The sequence below is a fragment of the Ambystoma mexicanum genome, chromosome 5q, assembly GCF_040938575.1.
Source record: "Ambystoma mexicanum isolate Mex_15411 chromosome 5q, UKY_AmexF1_1, whole genome shotgun sequence".
NCBI lineage: Eukaryota > Metazoa > Chordata > Amphibia > Caudata > Ambystomatidae > Ambystoma > Ambystoma mexicanum.
The window spans coordinates 98810573-98830131 of NC_090933.1; positions in this window are offsets into that span (position 1 = coordinate 98810573).

The window sequence follows — 19559 nt, forward strand, 5'->3', positions numbered from 1 at the left end:
TCAAATGTGTGGAGGGCCTTTGAAAAGGAAATCACCTTGAAAGAGCAGGAAGAAGGATACAAGGAATTAGCAATTATTTCAGTGCATATATATGTAAGTGCGGTATTATTGTATGTGTCATTTTGCAAATCATGAGCTTTTAGATATTGTACTGTACGTATATTCATTTGTTGTATTTTACTCTTTTAATTCTTTCTTATGTCTTCTTTCAATCTTTGTTTTAATAGTGAAAAGTACTTTCTGAAATATGTAGCATTAAAAATATTTTTTACAAAAATTAGACTGTTTGAATGGTTAACACGAATAAGCCCTCCTTTATGTATTATGGGGAAATGCTATTTCCTTTGCCACTTTTTCACATCAGCCTTCATCCCCTGGGGTCTGTTATTACATTCTGATAATATAATGCACACAATCTCGCCCGCTCATCTGTGGCTGATTACTTTCCATTTTTAAACACCTGATGCTTGTAGCTGATTTCTGGTTGGACAATTTGCCAGAAGCTAAACAAATGGGCGCTACTCAAGGAGGGGCCTTTTCACGGTATCATTGTGGTCATTTCAATGCTATGGTTATCAAGCAGTAGCCAGTGTCAATCTGTGAATTTCAATGTGAAAACATGCTCAAGGTTTCCAATTATAGTGCTCAGAGGATAACAGCTGTGTCAGAAAGGTGGGGCTCTTTCGGATGGATTTGAAAGGAACCACCGTCCTAAGGGAATGTTGTCCATCTAATCAGGTGGGCATGTTTGCTCCAGAAATAAGCAAGCTTTTGAGAACGTTGATGAGAATAGTTAATATCTATTCATAAGTGACCTGTAAATAATAAGTATTTAAACTCCAAACATCTCAGTTTCTTGGCGAACAAACACTGGGGGGATACTTCAGCATTTCACTGCATTCCGATTGTGGGAAATGACTGCTGGAAATGGATACTTAAAACCATATTAGTACACACAGTAGTTGTGCATTCGGTTCCATTTTGCCTTGTTACGATGCAGTTCTTTTTACCGTAAATTTTTTACTGATGTATTTTTGCTGCAAAATGCGCTAGAAACCACCTGCACACATTACTACACACACCCACCCACCACCTACCCTCCCCCCAACCCATTTTGCCTCACCCAAATCTACCACATGTATTTTGCAGCAAAAATGTGGTAACAAATGTATGGTAAGAAAATCTTTTGTGCTGGATAATGGGGCTCATTGTAAGTTTGGCGGCGTGGGAAAAGTGGTGGGAAAAGTTGCGGTAATTCCGTTAATGCCACTTTTACCGCACCTCCAAAGTACAGGTTTGCCGGTGGGCGTTGACTGATTTACCTGCAGCCAAAAGTTGTGGGTAAATCAAGGCCCCCACCAGAAAAAAAGCCAGAACTATAGGCACCGGTATTACTGGTACCGGTAATACCGGCAATCCCCCCAATGGAGTCCTGTGGACTCCATGGAATGGGGATTTACCTACCGTTGTCGGCACCTGTAAAATCGCGGAAATTCTGGGATATCAGGTGCCGGTGCCGGTAACGTTAGTTCCGTTTACCGGTATACCGCCGCAATTACCAGCGGAATACCAGCAAACTTATGACGAGCCCCAATTGTGCAACACATCAGTACACCCACACCATCGCCATTTACATTTGTTCTGCATTTGGGGACGGGGCATCTTGCGGAGGCACCTCCCACACATTTATTGTTTCCCTACTAGTATACTTGGTTGGTGTGAGGGCTAGGTTATATGTCTTTGTGCCACATCATTTTTCATTGCGGCTTCTTTTGCCGCTCATTTTTCACTGTTTCTATTACTGCAAAATGTATGGGGAGACCCCATCGTTACCCTCCAACACCCGCCCTCTCCCCCACCAACCAGCCACCTATACCCCACCCTATATTTCCTTACCCAAACACCGCCCCTGCATACAAAGTTATACCACTGGCACCATGGACCCTGTCTGCCACCTTAAGTGTCGACTGGACATGGCCTGCTGAGGCAAGGCTTTGACCATGCTCCATGCACCCCCAGTGGCCACAGCGGGTCTGCAGCCTACCACATGCCCCTCAGACCCAGTGTGCCACCAGGAGTGCCCATTAAGAATCGCCTCCAGGCATGCGAAGTGGTCACTTTTCATGGGGCGTGGCATTGAGCAACAATGCCCCAACCACCCCGTTAGCCTTGGTGGGTCTGTGATCTACCACTAACATTAAGGGATGCAGTCAGCCTCCCTATGTGTCCACTGGGCATGGCCCCCAGTGGCCACTATGCCTAAGTATGGCCTTTGACCATGCTCTGAGCACCCCCAGTGCCAATGGCATGATTGGCCAATGTTCCCGGGTGTTGCCCCTTATTGAAACTCGCAGATCAGGCCTGGGATCCAGAATGCGAAATGGCTACTCTGGGATTTAAAAATTGGTCTGTGGGTCTTCAGAGAGGTGAGGTCAATCAAAATGTACATGGCAGGATTTTGCCATTGGTGCATATGGATTTTCACCTGGTCAAGCAAATATCACAAATGGGATTGTGCGCTAGGGGGCAATTTGGGCCATGCTCATCCAGCAGTTTTGCTGTTGGCAGTGCTGTAAGTCGGATGCAAAATCAAGAGGGAAACTCTAGCAAGGGTAGTGTGGTCAAAGAGCAAGGTGTGTCCTCAAGGGTGCTGGGCGTGGCCTATAGGACGGGCAGATAGCTTAGGCATGGGCTGCCTTTCCCAAACAATACATCCTCAGGCCCTGCAAACGGGTATTTTGGCTTACTCAGCATTGTCTGATGTGGACATGTTTGCATCCACTCTATAAACTCTAAATTAATATCTCTGATGCAGTAAATACATTTCTGTAGATAGATCACCAGGGCCTGGTATCAGCCTGGTATCAGGACCGGCTTCATAGCCCTTTTTAAGTGGTCATTTATGTTGTTTCTGATAGCCCCAGGCCGCCCCAATCACGCACCTTAAAGATCAGACACGTCTTGCTGGTCTGGGGTCCCGGCGGCAACTGTCGCGCATGGGCTCCCGTTTATTTACTGTGCATGCGTGGCCCATAGTGAGGCTCGCGCATGCGCATTACCAAAACGTATTGCTCCTTAACTTTCCTCCTTTTCTTTAAAGAACAGAAATTAGCAAACAACATATTTTGCAATGGCCCAAAAGGGGCTGACAAGGCGGGGGTATGCCCCCTCGCACAACAATGGACCCAACATGAGTCATTAATACAAAGGGCCTCATCACGACTTCGGCGGTAACCCTTAAATCCGGCGGTAGCGCTATTACTGCCGGATTTAAGAGTCCGCCGAATCAGGGCTTCGGTGGATTTCGCCCCAGCTCTGAGCTGGGGGGAAATCCACTGAAAATTTGCGCTATTACCGCCGGCAGGAAATCCGCCGGCGGTATTAGCGCGAAGATTCCCCATTGAGCCCAATGGGGAATGGGGCATTCCCGAATGGGCTCAGTGGGGAATGGAGACTTACATTACCGCCGAACTCGTGATCCGGCGCTATTAGCGCCGGGGAGTTCGGCGGTAGGGCTAATACCGCCCGCGCTAATAGCGTTACCGTTACCGCCCAAGTCGTGATGAGGCCCATATACTGCTGCTCAGGGATCCGTGTCCATCACGACTTGGGCGGTAACGCTAATGCTATTAGCGCGGGGTCTATTAGCGCGACTGCCATAGCCCCCAGCGCTAATAGCGCGGGATCACGAGTTGGACGGACTTGGAAGTCCTCATTCCCCATTGTGCTCATTCGGGAATGCCCCATTCCCCATTGGGCTCAATGGGGAAAATTCACGCTCTTACCGCCAGCGGATTTCCCGCCGGCGGTAATAGCGCAAATTTTCAGCGGATTTCCCCCCAGCCAAGAGCTGGGGCGAAATCCACCGAAGCCCTGATTCGGCGGACCCTTAAATCCGGCGGTAATAGCGCTACCGCCGGATTTAAGGGTTACCGCCGAGGTCGTGATCAGGCCCAAAGACTTGAAATGGTGCCGAACATCTTTGCCCTTCCCTGCTAGGGTATCTCCGGTTCCCAATCTGGGCCGGACGTACAGCGTCTGTGATGGGTGGTTCCCCACCACTGTCCCCGTCACCAGAAGCTGCACTGGATTCTGCTTCCCTCGGCCCACTGTCCATAGAGGTTTCCTCATCCGCACCACTCTCAATTTTCTTAAAGTACGACACGTTTCTTGTTACTGTCCCTCTTTCATCAGCGGCAGTCACCATGGACCCATTTACGTGGGTCACGTCCATGGGTTTTGGTTCATATGTGAGGGACAATTTTCCCTCTGCGTGCCGATTGCGCACCCGCACAGTGTCCCCCACCGAGATAGTAGAATGGCATAGGCGCTTCCGTGCACTTTCATGCTCATTGTGTAATTGTCTTTCGTCCCAAACTCTTTCTGTGTCTATATGCCCTGGCTCTCTACCCTCAACTTCAGGGATGAGGGCTATGGGGCATCGATGAGAAAGTGCTTCCGCTGGTGCCACTCCCGTAGACTGATGTGGGGTCGCTCGGTATTCTCTGAGAAACTGGAACAGATTTCTTCGAAGTTCTCCCCCTCCATTCAGTGAAATCCTGAAAACCTTATTCAAGGTTCGCATGAATCTTTCAGCCTTGACATTTGCCCTTGGCCAGAGAGGAGTTATCTTGCGATGCTTTATCCCACACTCCTTCATGTAGTTAGCAAACTGCTGTCCTTGAAAAGGGGGTCCATTGTCCGAACAGAGTTCGACTGGGAACCCATGGGTGGCAAAAATTCTCTCCAGGGCCTGAATCGTGTTGTCACAGGCCGTAGACTCCACAAGTTCAATTTCAGCATACCGTGACCACTGATCAATCACAGCCAGGAAGTACATGCCCCTCCCAGTGGAACCAAAGTCCACGTGTGCAGTGCCCCATGCTTGTTCACTCCTCACCATGGATTGTGTGGGGGGTTCCTTTGCTACCGGACTGGTGGCTTGGCACTGTATACATTGATGGATATATTCATCAACCCGATGGTCCATGTGCATGAACCACACCTTGGCTCGTAGGCGGGCCTTAGTTTTAGCTGTGCCTTGGTGACCTGTGTGCGCCAGTTCAAGCACCTTACCCACCAATGCTCGTGGTGCCACAATTTGGTGCCCCCTCAACATCCGCCCTTCTTCTGAGATTGACAGTTCATTTCGGGCTCGCCACAGTGCCTGCAAGTCTTGCTGAGCTCCCTTCTCCCTCAGTGTGTTGTTGTTTTCCAATATTCTTTTCCATTCTACACTGTCTATGGCATCCATAACCCGTTGAACCAGTTGAAACACCTCATTGGCTCGGGATGCGTCAGCCACCTCCGGGATGGTCAGTGCCATAGGCATGGCCGCTTCCACTACCTGACGGACAACCTCCGCACAGTCATCCTCTTCTGCTCTTGTGTGAGTACGGCCTGATCCAGGGTGTCGGGACAAATAGTCTGCCGGGTTATTTGTCCCCGGTCTGTAATGGAGCTTCACACAATACTATACCTGGGAGAGCATCCATCTCTCAGTACGAGGCAGCAGTTTGGATGATCCGCCCGCCAGGATGGGTATCAATGGTTTATGGTCTGTAATTACTGACACTGGTTTGCCCAGAATATACAAACGAAAATGCTTGCATCCCCATAAAATTGCAAGTGCCTCTCTCTCAATTTGAAAGTACAGTTTTTCAGTCTCCGTCAAGGCCTTGCTGGCATACGCTATGGGATGCTTTTGGCCCTGTGTATCAGGCTGCAACAACACCGCTCCTAGCCCCACGGGACTTCCATCCACTACTAGCTCCGACTCAGTTTTAGGGTCAAAGTAAGCCATAGTCTTGTCTCCTGTTAAGGCTGCTTTGATAGTGTCAAACGCCGTTTGTTCCCTGGATGATCATTCCCACACGGCATCACTCCTGGTGAGGGCTCTTAAACGCTCCGATAGCGAAGCTAGATCTCGTATGAAATGACCACAATAGCTCACCATTCCAAGAAAACTTTGAACGTCTGAAGCAGATTCCGGGGGGTGTTGCCTCCTTGATGTCCCGCACTTTTTCGCGGTCCGGGGAGATGCCTCCTGCATAGAACACAAACCCAAAAAACTCAATTCTGTCCCTGAAAAATTCACATTTCCCTTTGTGCAGCGTGAGACCCAGCTCCCGTATCCTGTCCAGTGTTTTTTCAAGGCTCTTCATGTGTTCTGTTTTTGATGAAGCAAACACTAAACTGTCTTCGCTGAGGTTTATCACCCCTTTTATTCCTGCCAACGCCCCTCTGATTGCATTCTGAAAAACTTCAGCTGTTGACGATATACCGAAACTGAGTCTCTTGAATTGGTACAAACCTTCATGCGTTGTGAATGCCGTGATCTAGCGAGACTCCGGATGCAGCTCCAGCTGATGGTACCCAGAGCGGAGGTCTAGTTTTGAAAAAACAGTGGCACCCTGGAGTTCGCCTACGATGTCATCCTGTTTTGGTGTGAGATGTCGCTCCCCATGGATTGCCATGTTGGGCAGCCTCATGTCTACGCAGATGTGCACTGCACCCGGTTGTTTGGGCAATTGGAGACACGCAAGGAGTGGGACCCTCGACCCTCTCAATTATGTCCCGATGTAACACTGTCTGAAGCTCCTGCTCGACCTGCGCCCTCAGGTGGAACGGAATCCTCCGATGTTTCAAGGCTGTGGGCCTCACCAACTCATCAATATGGAGGCGTATTGGGTCACCCTTGAGATTTCCGACTCCTTGGAATATGTCTGCATACCTTTCGGTGATGTTCTGTATGTCTGCCAAATATACAGACATAGCAAAATGTACAATGTTGAGGGCCTCCGACGCCGCACAGCTCAACAGTGAGTGCGGACTCGCCTCCGTCACAAAGAATCTTGCTTTTATGGAGTGCTGTCCATGAGTGACAGGTGCTATAAATGCCCCTCTGAACGGCAAAGGTGTGTCACCCCCAAATGTATACATTTTGGCTTTAGTTCCCTCTAGTGTCGGTGGACCCGGCAGTGCTTCATAGTGTGCCGCAGCCAGGACACACACAGAGGCTCCAGTGTCTATGCGGACAGGTGTTGGAGTTTCCCTAATGTGAACCACACATGTAGGTTGACGTCTCTTTTTTGATCCAGACGCAATGTTGTAGATGAAGAACACTTCATCTTCCTCCTCCTCCTCTTCTGCGATATCAAGTTCTTGCATATTTTGCTCCATGGTGGCAACACTTTTCAACCTTCTCGGGCCGCCGCTGCTGACCCTTGCCAGACCTCTTGATGTGACCACTGGCACAGCTGCTCTGCAAACTAGGGCATAGTGCCCGGACACTCCACAGTGACCACATACTCTCGCCGTTGCCGAGCACTCAGCAATATGGGGTAGGTCATATCCACAGTACTGACAGGGGTGTGCCTGTTCCGGTTTTTGAAAACCCTCTTGTCGCCTAGGAGGCCACCGCGTCTTCTGAGCTGTGTTCATCGCAGATCGTCCTACCGCAAAAGTTTCTTCACTCTTCCCAGGGCAAACTGCTAAGCCCATACGGGCACCTCTACTCTCTGCCATCTCATAGGCTCTCCCCATGTCCAAGATTTGTGCCAGTGTCAGGCCCAGTTCCCGAAGTATCTGCCGTCTCAACTTTCCTGAGCTGTAGACTTGAAGGAGTTGGTTCCGCACCATGCCCTCTTCGTTTTCCCACCTGCACGTTCTGGCCAACTGCCTCAATCTCTCACAGAATTAGCTAATGTCTCTTCCCCAGACTGTCTTTCCGCACACATAACAAACCTGTCAAAGTCTTGATTTGCCAGAGGCAGAAAATGTTCTTTGAGGGCATTTTTAACTTCATCATAAATCTTTGCCTGTGAGTTTAGCGACTGAAAGATCCTATAAACATCAGAGCCTACCGAATAGAGCATGGTCGCCACCTTGGCATCATCATCAGTCTCGCCTGTTGCTCTGAAGAACATTTCAAGTTTCTTTACCCATAATAGCCACTTGGGACCCAGTTTTGATGGGGGTCCCGACATGTCGAATTCAGGCATGGCTGCCAATGTTCTCTGCTGTCTGCGTGATGGTTGTGCTGGGACCACAGCATCTTCCTGGTCCCCCATGATCTCAGGCCGCACGAGCACAACTATGAGGCCCAAGTCTGTTGTTTCCTCAGGAAGTCCAGTGTACCAGTGCTGGACTAAGGATGTCTTGGGGCCCTGGACAGCACATGGGACCTCCTATGCCACAGGTCGACTTGTTGGTAGGCTGCAGAGTGAACTGCCCGTCAAGATGCACTCTCTTTAAATGTTGCCACAGCCATCTATGGATAGACAGCTGTGGAGTGTCCAAAAATTGTTCATAAATGTCACGACCGGCGCACGAGCACCCGTGAGGGCCGCAACCTTTGCATTTGAATTTGCAGAAAATGCCGGCCGCGAGTGCTGCATGGGGATCGATACCTGACAGGCGTTATGACTGGAATTTGAAACGTTCCAAAATGAATTCCAAAATTCCACTGCACCCCACAGAGTATTTCCCTCGTCGCCAATGTTGTTTCTGATAGCCCAAGGCCGCCCCAGCCACTCAAGCACGCACCTTAGTACAGAAAGAATCAGACACGTCTTGCTGGTCTGGGGTCCCGGCGGCAACTGTCATGCACTAGCTCCCGTTTATTTACTGCGCATGCGTGGCCCATAGTGAGGCTTGCACATGCGCATTACCAAAACGTATTGCTCTGTAACAATTTTGGGTCCTATTTTCCAAGTTGCTGCCTTCCTTTGTTCTCCTGTACATGAACCAATACACCTGTCCAGTGAAAATCTCCGGCCACTCTTTCTCTCCCTCCATCACTTTATCTATGATTTTGCCACGGAATGATGTGCTAATGCGGGACTGATGTATGAGCATATTCCCAAAGGAGGCACCAGTCGTCAAAAACTAAAGGCTGTGTCAATTCATTTCAATATGCATTTACTGGCCCAAGACAAACCTCTTTGAACATGGCTAACTTATCAATGACATGTTTTTTCCCACTTTCTGCTTTTTGGTGTGGGGTAGAGAATGCACTGGAGGAATAATGAAATTCAAGGTGGGGCTCATGTTAGGCAACCTCAATGATAAATCAAAGCAAATCACCCACTGGAGTTTGCATTGGAAAACATCTCTATTATAATCTATGCACCACAGACCTGTGGTGGGGCAGGTGGCACCAAACATCACACTGAAATGGGGTCCGTTACATCTTCAGCCAGCCCTGAAATCACCAGTGGGAAACGGAAGGGCGACAAATAGCCGACTGCTTTGCATAAAATATAGGAACATTTTGGGAACAAAAGAATGACCACAAATTCATGACAGATATATATGTTTGTTTGTTTGTTTGTTTATTATTTATACAGCGTGCCACACCTGAGGTATCTGGGCGCTTTACAAGACATCTTAGGATACATGAGTGCATACAAGTAAAGATTAATACAGAATAGATAGACATGAGGGAGGGTAGTGGATAGATGGAGACATAACAGGGATACATTTGTCAGTGAGGCGAGATGCATCAGCATAGTTGTCAGCAGGAGTTGTCATAAGTGCAAGAAGAAGGGACAGGTACACTCCTATTTACAGACTCAGGCCATGAGGGCAGTAGTGTCATTGGTGAAGAGCCATTTTTTGGTATTGAGCATGAAACTGTGGAAGTTTAGGTCGATTCGTATTTTGAGTGGGAGGGCATTCCAGGCTACCGGGAAACTGGTACCTCCGGCACTTTTTAAGTTGAAGTGCGGCGAGATGATGCAGAAGCAGTTAGCTGATCTTGTAGGTCTGGCTGAAGTTTTTAGAGTGATTCTATCTGTCAAGAATTTATGGGCAGCATTATTGAGACATTTGTGGCAGATGGAGACAAGTTTATAGTAGATTTTATCCTGAATAGAGAGCCATTTGTTGCTCCTTCTTGTTTCAGAGATGTGGTCCTTTCTTGGAATGCACAAGGTGGTTCTTAATGCATTATTTTGCAAGGTTTGAAGTTTGTTTAGCACTTGTTTGTTTGCTCCTGCATCAAGTGCATTGCAGTAATCGAGTTTAGACAAGATTAGTGCTCGTGCTAGAATGATGTGGCTATTTGTGGACAGATAGGCTTTGCATGCATGAACAAGTTTGCAGGTATAGGCGGTAGCCTTCGCAATGGCACTGACTTGTTTCCCAAGGTTCAAAGCGGAATCGAGATGGAAGCCTATGGTTTTTGTTTCCTTGGCCATTATAATCAGGTTGCCGTCTATGTTGAACGCAGTGTATTTAGGGTTGAGTTTTTTTAGATAGATGGGGGCGCCTAGTATGAGAATTTCAGTCTTCTCGTCATTCAGGCACAAGCTATGGGTGGCCATCCAGGCCTGAATGACGAGGTAAATTTTGTTTAGTAAGTCATTGTCAGAATCATAGTTGCCAGATAGTTGGATCAGTATCTGGGTGTCATCTGCATAGTTGGTGTAGATGACACCCATGCGGTCCAGGATGTCGAATAAAGGTTTGGTAAAAAAATTATACAATGTAGGGGAGACAGAGGATCCTTGTGGCACTCCACAAGTGATGGGAATGGGGTCCGCAGCATCTGATGGAGAGATTAATCTCATCATTCTGTTATTTAAGAAGGACTTAATCCAAGTTGCAGCCTCAGTTGAGAAGTTTGTCGCTGATGAGAGATGCTCGCAGAGTATATTGCGGTCTACCAGATTGAAGGCAACAGAGAGGTCTAAAAGGAGAAGTAATGCACTTTGGGCCTCATTATGACCCTGGCGGTGACGGTATGAACAGTGCCGGTAAGGCACTGGCACCATTCATACAGTCCAGCCGCATTACGAGTTCTGCTCGCGGGTTCCTGACAGCCCGCTGGAGTGCTGTACGGCACCCGCGAGCATAACTGGTAATGCCGCTGGCACCGTTGTTAACGGTGCCGGCGCATCCATGCTCCCCACCCCCATTCTGCCCTATCGGGCAGAATGTTGATCGGGAGCCAGGCAATACTGCCACCCGTGAATGGGCAATTACCGGCCCATTCATCTCGTAATGGGCCGGTTATTGCCTAATCACGGGAGGTGGTGCCGGCAGCGAGCATGGAGGTAGCCGTGCCTGCCATACAAGCATGGCTACCGCCATGCTCGTAATGAGGCCCATTGTCTGTTATCTTTTATTAGGTCTATTTGGGTTTTCAGATCTATTAGAACTGTTTCAGTTCCATGGAGGGGTCTAAATCCAGATTGCCTAAACCTTAGGAGATTGTTTACCTCTAGGTAAGTCTGGATTTGGAGGTAGTATGCCTTGTCTATGATTTTAAGTAGGAAAGGGACTGTGGGTATCGGTCTGCAATTAGTTGGGATAGTAGGGTCTAGAGAAGCTTTTTTAAGTAATGGGAATACCCAGGCATCTATCAGATTAGTGGGAACCTGGCATGATTTAAAGGAGGCATTTATTAACCTGGTAATGAAAGGAGCTGCATCTTTTATGATTTGGGCAGGGCAGATATCATCTTGACAGCACGAGGGTTTCAAAGAAGTTATGATTTTTTCGACCACTGTTGTTGTGACTTGGGCAAATTTGAATTCTGGTAGGGTATTGGTGGGGACGGTGTTACGCTCACCTGGAATCCACAGGGCCGCCACCCAGCCGGGTTACTCGCTGGTATGCTTCTCAGTTTTGTCCTGGTGTGGTCTGCGGGGAAGGTTCTGCCTGAAAATACAGGAGGACTGTGTTCAAGACTGACCGACTGGGGTAAGTATCCTCCCTCCAACCCCGTATGATTTCAGTCCCTCTGGCGCCCTCTCCTCACCTTGTGGTAGAAATAGGCGTGCTCTCCGTCCTGCCTTCTTTGCAGGGGCGCATTGTCTTTCATGGGCGAGTGCGGTCCAGTTACTTCACTGACGCCGGCCCGTTTGATATTGTTCAGGTAGGTCTTATTGCTGTTCTTTAGGTTTGTTGCTATCCTGCATGCCTTTCTTTGTTTAAAATGTCTCTTTTTTCTCCCTTAAGTATGCAGAGCTTCAGCACGGCGAACTGGCTTGGTTGAGCCCTGCTGGTAAATGATGGCGCATTAAGATCGCTATGATGCGGTAAGTAAGCGCTATGCACAGCGCTGCGAAGTCTTGCCTTTGCTAACCTGTGTTTTCCTTCCTTGTAGGTCGCAGTGTTCTTCAGCGCGAGTGGAATGTCCGGAGTGGTGCCAGCCGAGAGGCGACCAGCCATGTAAGCCTTTTGAGCAGTTCATAATTTGTAAATTTCTCTACTGCTTTCTTTAATGTTGCCTCTATCTTCCTCTTTCAGGTCGTTCTGTCCGAGAGGCGTGCAGATTCGAGGAAGCTGTTCTCAGTAGCTGCAAGTGTTTAAAGATGAAGCCTGCAGGTAAGATGCTGCTGCTAATGATGTTCCTTTTGTCTCCTTGCAGGTTCTGCTTCTCCGAGGTTCGAGGGAATAGCTGGACACGGTGAGCGTCACGTTGCAAGCTGCAAAGTAACGCGAAGCGTGTTGTCTTGCTCGGGTGTGGTTTAAATAACCCCAACAAAATAGTCCAGGTAAAGTAGTCCCTAGGCTACCACACACAAAACACTAGACCGCATAGCTTGGTTCTTAGTAACCAAGCTATGTGGATGCCTCCATGTTGGCTGACAATACAATAAAGTAGTTCCCAAGCACATTGATTTTCATGGTGTATGAGCCTGGCGCCGACTGGCCCCATGAGGGCTTTTGAAGAGGATGCCAGGCTCTAGAGGACCGAGTCCTGACTCCACCTGGCCAATGGGTTTGCCAGAGGGGATTTTGAGCAAGGGTCGTGAAAGCCGGTGGTGTCCTGTTTCTGAGCTGTGTCGATGCCGTTGATGTTAAGTCTCTTTGAGGCAATTTTCTTTTGAAGGGTGGTGAGTTTGTTGGCCAGGGCATTTTGGATGCCCGTGCACCAGGCTTTATTTTTAGGGTGAGAATCGTCCGGGCTATGGGTGATTCTAATTGCCTTAGGATTCCAAATAGTTCCTTGATACTAGAACTGGCATTCTGGATCCTATCATTGTGTGTTTCCTGTTTAGTTCTAATGATTGAAGCCTGCAATGCTGCTGAGACGATCCTGCTCAGTTAATTTGTGATGACATCCTGACAGTAAAATGTTTGCATTCCAAAAATAATATTGATTCATTTGGACAGCCTCACCCTTATCCTTTGAGATGGAGGTGTTGGCTGTCCTGGCTAAGCTAGACTATCTTCTGATTTTACTGCATGTGTTCCTTTCACAGCTTGTTCTCTTATAAATGTGTGAAACTGAATTCAAAGACCTAGAGCCGTTTAAGACGAGGTAGCAATACTTAGCGATGGGTGGGGATGCAGAATTTACTCAAACATCAATAATCAAACCGACTCGGGAAGCTGGCAAAACACAGTAATGTTTTATTTGCAATTATCTAAAACAGGGAGTTACAACGGACATCAATGAATGTTCACTTGATTTCTCTCAACGCATTCTACAAAAAACACACGTTTTATAGTCAAAAATCATCATACGTGACCTCACAAAACGTAGCAAACTACTTAAACCTACTTGGGAATGTGATAGGCTTAAAGGGAACATCTAAGTATATGTTCCATACTGATGGGGGAAGTGATTGGGTCTCTATCATCAGATCGACAACTAAGCCCCCCTCTAGTGCAAGTAATCTTCATCACAAAATATACAACGATCCATTGGTTACACAAACTATAGGGCTCTTTCATACGTTGCCATCTACAATTGGTTTGGCACCCTTGTATCCTTCTGAAATATCCCACACGCTAGCAGCACGCAGGCTACCACTCCAGGTGTAGGGGGGGTCGGCGTGATCAAGCTTCCCCTCCCAATTAGCCCAACATCTATCATCACTCTTGCAGTCTGCCAGTCAATGAAGGTTTTGAACTTGGCCTTGCATAAGCTCACTTCATCTACTTGCGTTACTGCATCTGTACAAGTGTAAACTGATTTTGCATTTTCTTCAATGTTTCTTTAGCATGAGCACCTTCATCTTGAGCCCAAAATGTTGCCCATCTTCGACACCTCTTCTTCAGATCTTATAGAATGTTTAGATTCTTTTGCCTAGTGCATCTTGTCTGGGTCCGTCAGTTCTGCTCCGCATGACATCACCAGTCTTCTTTTTCACTCACTCTCACACTTCTTCTGGGACTTTATCCAGAAGGCCATCATATCTTCGTGAATGCATATAGGGTTTTCTCAGTGGATACCTTGTTTCAAGGATACTTTGTGGTACAGGCATCCTCACTGGTATTGCATGTGTCACAATTTCTGGTTCCCAACATATAGGCAACATGGGGGCAGAGCTTTTGGTGGGGGTACTTGACTTCTCCTCTACACAAGTCTCTTTTGCCTGCTTTTAGGCTCTTGACTTGCTGGTGCTGGTTGCTTATATGTGGGGACCAATGGAGTCCTGGCCTACTTAAAGCCCTGTATTTTAGTGCAAACACAACCTCATTCTATGGTATGCATAGAAAACATATGTTTCGATGCCGTCTCTTGCAAATTCCCCCAGCTAAATCTGAGTCGTATGTACACAGGATAAATAAAGTTTGTTGCAAATCCATCAAATGGTGCAAATATATAAGCATTTCAATCTGGAGGTCCAATTTAGCTATACCTACACAGTCGCTATGGTGATGTATATAATAAAAAGTTAAATTCTACAAACATTGGAAATGCCAAGTTTAAGGTTTAGCCTATTATTCAAAACTAAACATGAAATAAAACCGACATTAAAACCAACATTGCCGGAACCTTGACTCACTCTCTTGACTAGGAGTTTGTTTAATGTGTTTAATCATTAAAAGGGTTTTGTGTTGTGTTTGTAAATTGATGTTGGATATGAGCTTTAGTATACTTTGCCTGCAAATGGATGCTGATGTTCCCCGCAAAATGTGGTTTGAAGATGTTAGTAAGAGTATATAGTGTTGTGAGCTAGTGATTTTCGAAATTATGGGTGTATGTTTTGAGGTCCCTTAGTATAAGGTGTATATTGTTCCTATTTATTTGATTGGAAATGATATATGATTGCAGAATATATTGTTTGTTTTATTTTATAGTTGGTGTATGTTGTAAAATATAAATTTGTGCAGATATACATTTTTCACTTGCAATTTGTGAGTATAATTTAAGGTTCCAACAATGTTAGTTTCAATGTTATTATTTGGTGGTATGCTTAGTGTTTAATGATAGGTTAAACCATAACATTGGCCCTCTCAGTGTTTATAAAAATAAACTTTTTATCAGTAGTAAACTTTACTATTTTAAAAAGAAAATCCTCACTGATTTCTTTGTTTTTTTAAGAGAGTATTGTTTGATTTGCATAGGGGTTCTGTTACCCAATTATTGTTGGGTGAACCGGATCATATTGTGCGTTTGAAGACTTTCTGGAACTTAAGGAGATCAGGCTCAAAATGGAGAGAGGCAGGGAGGGTGTTCCAGAGGGAAGCACCTGCAGAGGATAAAGATCTACCCCCAAAACTCTGTTTGGAAAAACGTCTCACCCGTAGATAGTTGGAAGTGGACGAGCGGAGGGCGCTCGAAGGAGAGTATTTGGGGAGAGAGAGTTGTAGATAGTGCGGGCCCTGGCCCCAGAAAGCCTTGTGGACTATGCAGAGGGTCTTGAACTTGATCCTTGCAGCCACAGGGAGCCAGTGGAGGTATTTCAGCACCAGAGAGATGTGGTCCCTGGTCTTGAGGCCAAGGATACGTCTTGCGGTTCTGTTCTACATGAGTTGTAGAGGTCGGAGAGTAGAAGTAGGAAGATTGAGAAAGAGACTGTTACAGTAGTCCAGTCTAGAGAGAAACAGGGCTCTGGGGATGGTAAGTCTGTGGGGGAAAGTGAGAAAAGGTAGAATACCTCTGAGGAGGTGCAGCTGGTATTGGGAATTTTAAGAGATGTCCGAGATGTGAGAGGAGAAGGAGAGAGTGGAGTTGGAGATGACCCTCAGATGTTTTGCATCACTAGTGGGTGATGGTGCAGGGCCAAGGGAGGCCAGCCAGAGTGAAAGCGGGAAAGCGGGAGCAGGGGTCCCAATGAGGACGATCTCTGTCTTGCTGGCAATAAGGCAGAGATCATTCGCAGCACACCAAGACTGAATTGCGGACAGTCATGAATGAGCGAGGAGGAGGAGGAAGCATGCAGTCTGCTAGCTGCCATGCATGTGGAGAGCTACTCTTTTAGATGACCCTCTTACCCAATCACCTGCTCCTACCAATGGCTGTGTGCTGGCTGAGGAGTGGTGCAAACACAGGGGGTTCACTGTGCAAATGTGCCTGCTTTCTGCCCTCTGTCTTGCCAATAGCTCATTACCAGACCTACTTGGTTGTGGCTGGAAGGGAGAGTTGAAAAGATGGGGTGGAAGGCCAGCTGTTGCTGGCCTGCACAACACACACACACACACAACCATAGTCCATTGAAAAAAGGTTCCTCTCACAATTCTGCCCAGTAGGCCAACTAGTCCATCTCAGGCTGTCCAAGGAGGTGGGAGGCGACAGCTTGGGAGAACCTTCTAAGACTACAGGCCAGGTCACCTTGGCTGGAGCAAATGTGGCCTTTTAGAGCGCAGGTGCACTGCAGGCAAAGTGCCATCAGTGTCCTCTATGTTAAATTGCATCCCCAGAGGATTATTAGTTTCTCTGGCCCTGCTTTAAGTACCATCAATTTGGAGGGTCAGACCCTTTTTCCATCATCAAATTGCTAGTATGACCATACAAATTGTTCAATTAGTTTAATACTTTTCCCTGTAAGTTTAAGGTTTGACCAGAATTGTAACATCAGAAGACCCACATCAAACTTTGACAGGGTGAGTGCTATGCATTAACCCTTAAAATGCACATATTTTCAGCCAACATGCGTATCTTGGATGTATAACCGTCACTGAATATAAATATACTAGCAAAGACTCAAGACTTGATTGGTAGGGTTCAGTTTTGCTTTGAAAGTAAGCAGAGAAAATTGCAAATTAATCTGTCATCTTTGTTAACTTTCCACGAAATTCTATGTAATGCTTGCAGCGTTCACACAGATATATAGAAATTCTACTTTCAAATAGCTTGCGTGCCCAAGTTAATCTCAATTCATTCATGAAGTAGTTTTAAAGTTGCACAAAGAAATATGCATCAGTTCCACTTCAGGGCAGACGCTACATCAAGACAATGGTGGGTTCAGTATTCAGATATAACATTTGAAGCAATTCTGGCAGGACTGGCTATCTGGTTCTTCCTGCTAATGAAAGTCTTCCTGAGTAAATGTGCTTCAAGCACAGCACACGTTGACCTCTTCTGAGATTGTGTGGATAAGGCCCTTGAACTCCCTTGTTTGCTGAACTTGCACAAGGCCTCGCCACCCGCCACATCTCCCTCCTGCTCTTAACCGAGAGGTGTACTTTCCCTGGCCCATGCTCTGTCACCAGAAGTTCCAGGGGGGTTCTACCATGATGGCTGAGTATCCTGGTGTGAGCGCACTGGTTCTGACCACGCTGATTTCGCAACCTTTCTTCCTCCTAGGCCAATGTGCTAGACTAGGGCCTCATTACAAGTATGGTGGATTGAGAAAGAATTGGCGGTAATGGAATTACCGCCACTTTGTCCGTGCTGCCATATTACAGGTATGGTCCTGGAATTGAGGATTTACCTCTAGCAAAATCCTGGAGGTAAATCCTCCAACTCTCTGTCGATATAATCGGTCGGAAAAATCGGCAGAATTACTGCCAAAGAGTCCTTTGGTCTCGAAATAAATTCAAATTTACACCGCCACTGCCGCTTGTAATCAAGCAGTAATTCCGCCAGACCAAGTGGCGGTAACGGGTATCTGGGCGGATTTACCGCCCAGTTACCACCAACCTCGTAATGAGTCCCAATGTACCATGCTCCTTTGCTGAATTGCACCTATGAATCAATGATTTGGTGCATGCACAACAGGGCCGGATGTATTGCTCAGGGGCAACATGCTTGTCTTGTAAGCAAGACAACACTGATCTGCATAGGTTTTACCCATTCCTGTGCTTAGAGGCTGGACTCAGACATGAAGCGCGATATAAAATCCCAATTATTTTTTAATTTTTGTGAATGATTTGGTGCATGCACAATGAATGTAGAGAACCGGTATTTTGGCGCATCTACATTGAGTGTGGAAAATTGGACGCCAAAAAATATCCATTATCTGCCCCACAAAGCGTATTCTTCCTACACAGTCTTCAGCCGCCTAACGGACTGGCAATAAACACAAGCATATCTTTTTGTGTCAATATTTCTCCTCCACATATTGCCTGATTGATGATTCAGTACTTTACCAATATGGACGACCAATGTTGATGCGCTGAGTCATCAGGCGGACCTGCCTCAGAAGTGACTGGGACTAGATGTGACCTTAGTAGTCATTTCCACGCATGTGTATGTTCAGACGTTAAGTTTCACAGATTGCATACATGGTTCTCAAGGATGGCCGCGTGTTCCATCTGCGATCCAGCAGAGAATTTCAATATGATTTGCTATCAGCCCTGCCAAGGGCCTCTGCTGCACACACAGTATCCACATAAGACATTATTGGAAGCCAGCAGAGATGCCTTGATGGACATCGAGCACAAGGCACAAATCCAGTAACTCGATTTCTCCTGTGAGAACGCCCAGCTCCCAAAAGAGATCGAAAGGTTGGCCCACTGAAAGTTCCAAATGTCATCCCAGTTGAAGCAGGGAAGCACTGGATCTCCAGCCAGGAAGTCAGATGTTTAGATGCTGTTGCTACATCCCTTGAGCTCCTCTTCTCAGGGCTGCTTGCCTCATCCAGACTAAGATCTGTAACATAGTAGAATGTTTGACCAAGGTCCTATCCAGAGCATTGCTCCACATCACACAGACTTCTAGACCAATGTCCTATCCAGAGCATTGCTCCACTTCACACAGACCTCTAGACCAAGGTCCTATCCTGAGCATTGCTCCACATCACACAAAGACTTCTTGACCAAATTCCTATCCAGAGCATTGCTCCACATCACACAGACCTCTAGACCAAGGTCCTATCCAGAGCATTGCTCCACATCACATAGACTTCTTGACGAAGGTCCTATCCAGAGCATTGCTCCACATCACATAGACTTCTTGACGAAGGTCCTATCCAGAACATTGTTCCACATCACAGACTTCTAGACCAAGGTCTGAAATTATTTTGGATGTAAGCACGTTTGGATTTGGAGCTGTTCTAACTCAGTACAACAAGAGAGGAGAAGTGATACATGTCACCTGTTTGAGCAGGACCTTGTCAGCAGGTGAGCAATGCTATTCACAAATTGAACACGTTAGCAGTATTGTGGGGGTTCAGGCACTTCCACTTATGTATGGACAACCGGTGACTGTGATCACTGATCACAAGCCTCTCCTTCCAATCTTGGCAGGATCATCATCAAAGCCACTGGTGAGGATCGAAAAGTGGATGCTGGCCATACAAGAATGCCATGTTAGTTTAACATATCACCCTGGTAGTGATAATTCAGCAGACTACCTGTCTAGACACCCTGCACCTTGTAACTCTGAATCCATTAAGGCAGAATGTGTAATGGAAAAATGTGTTCCGCTC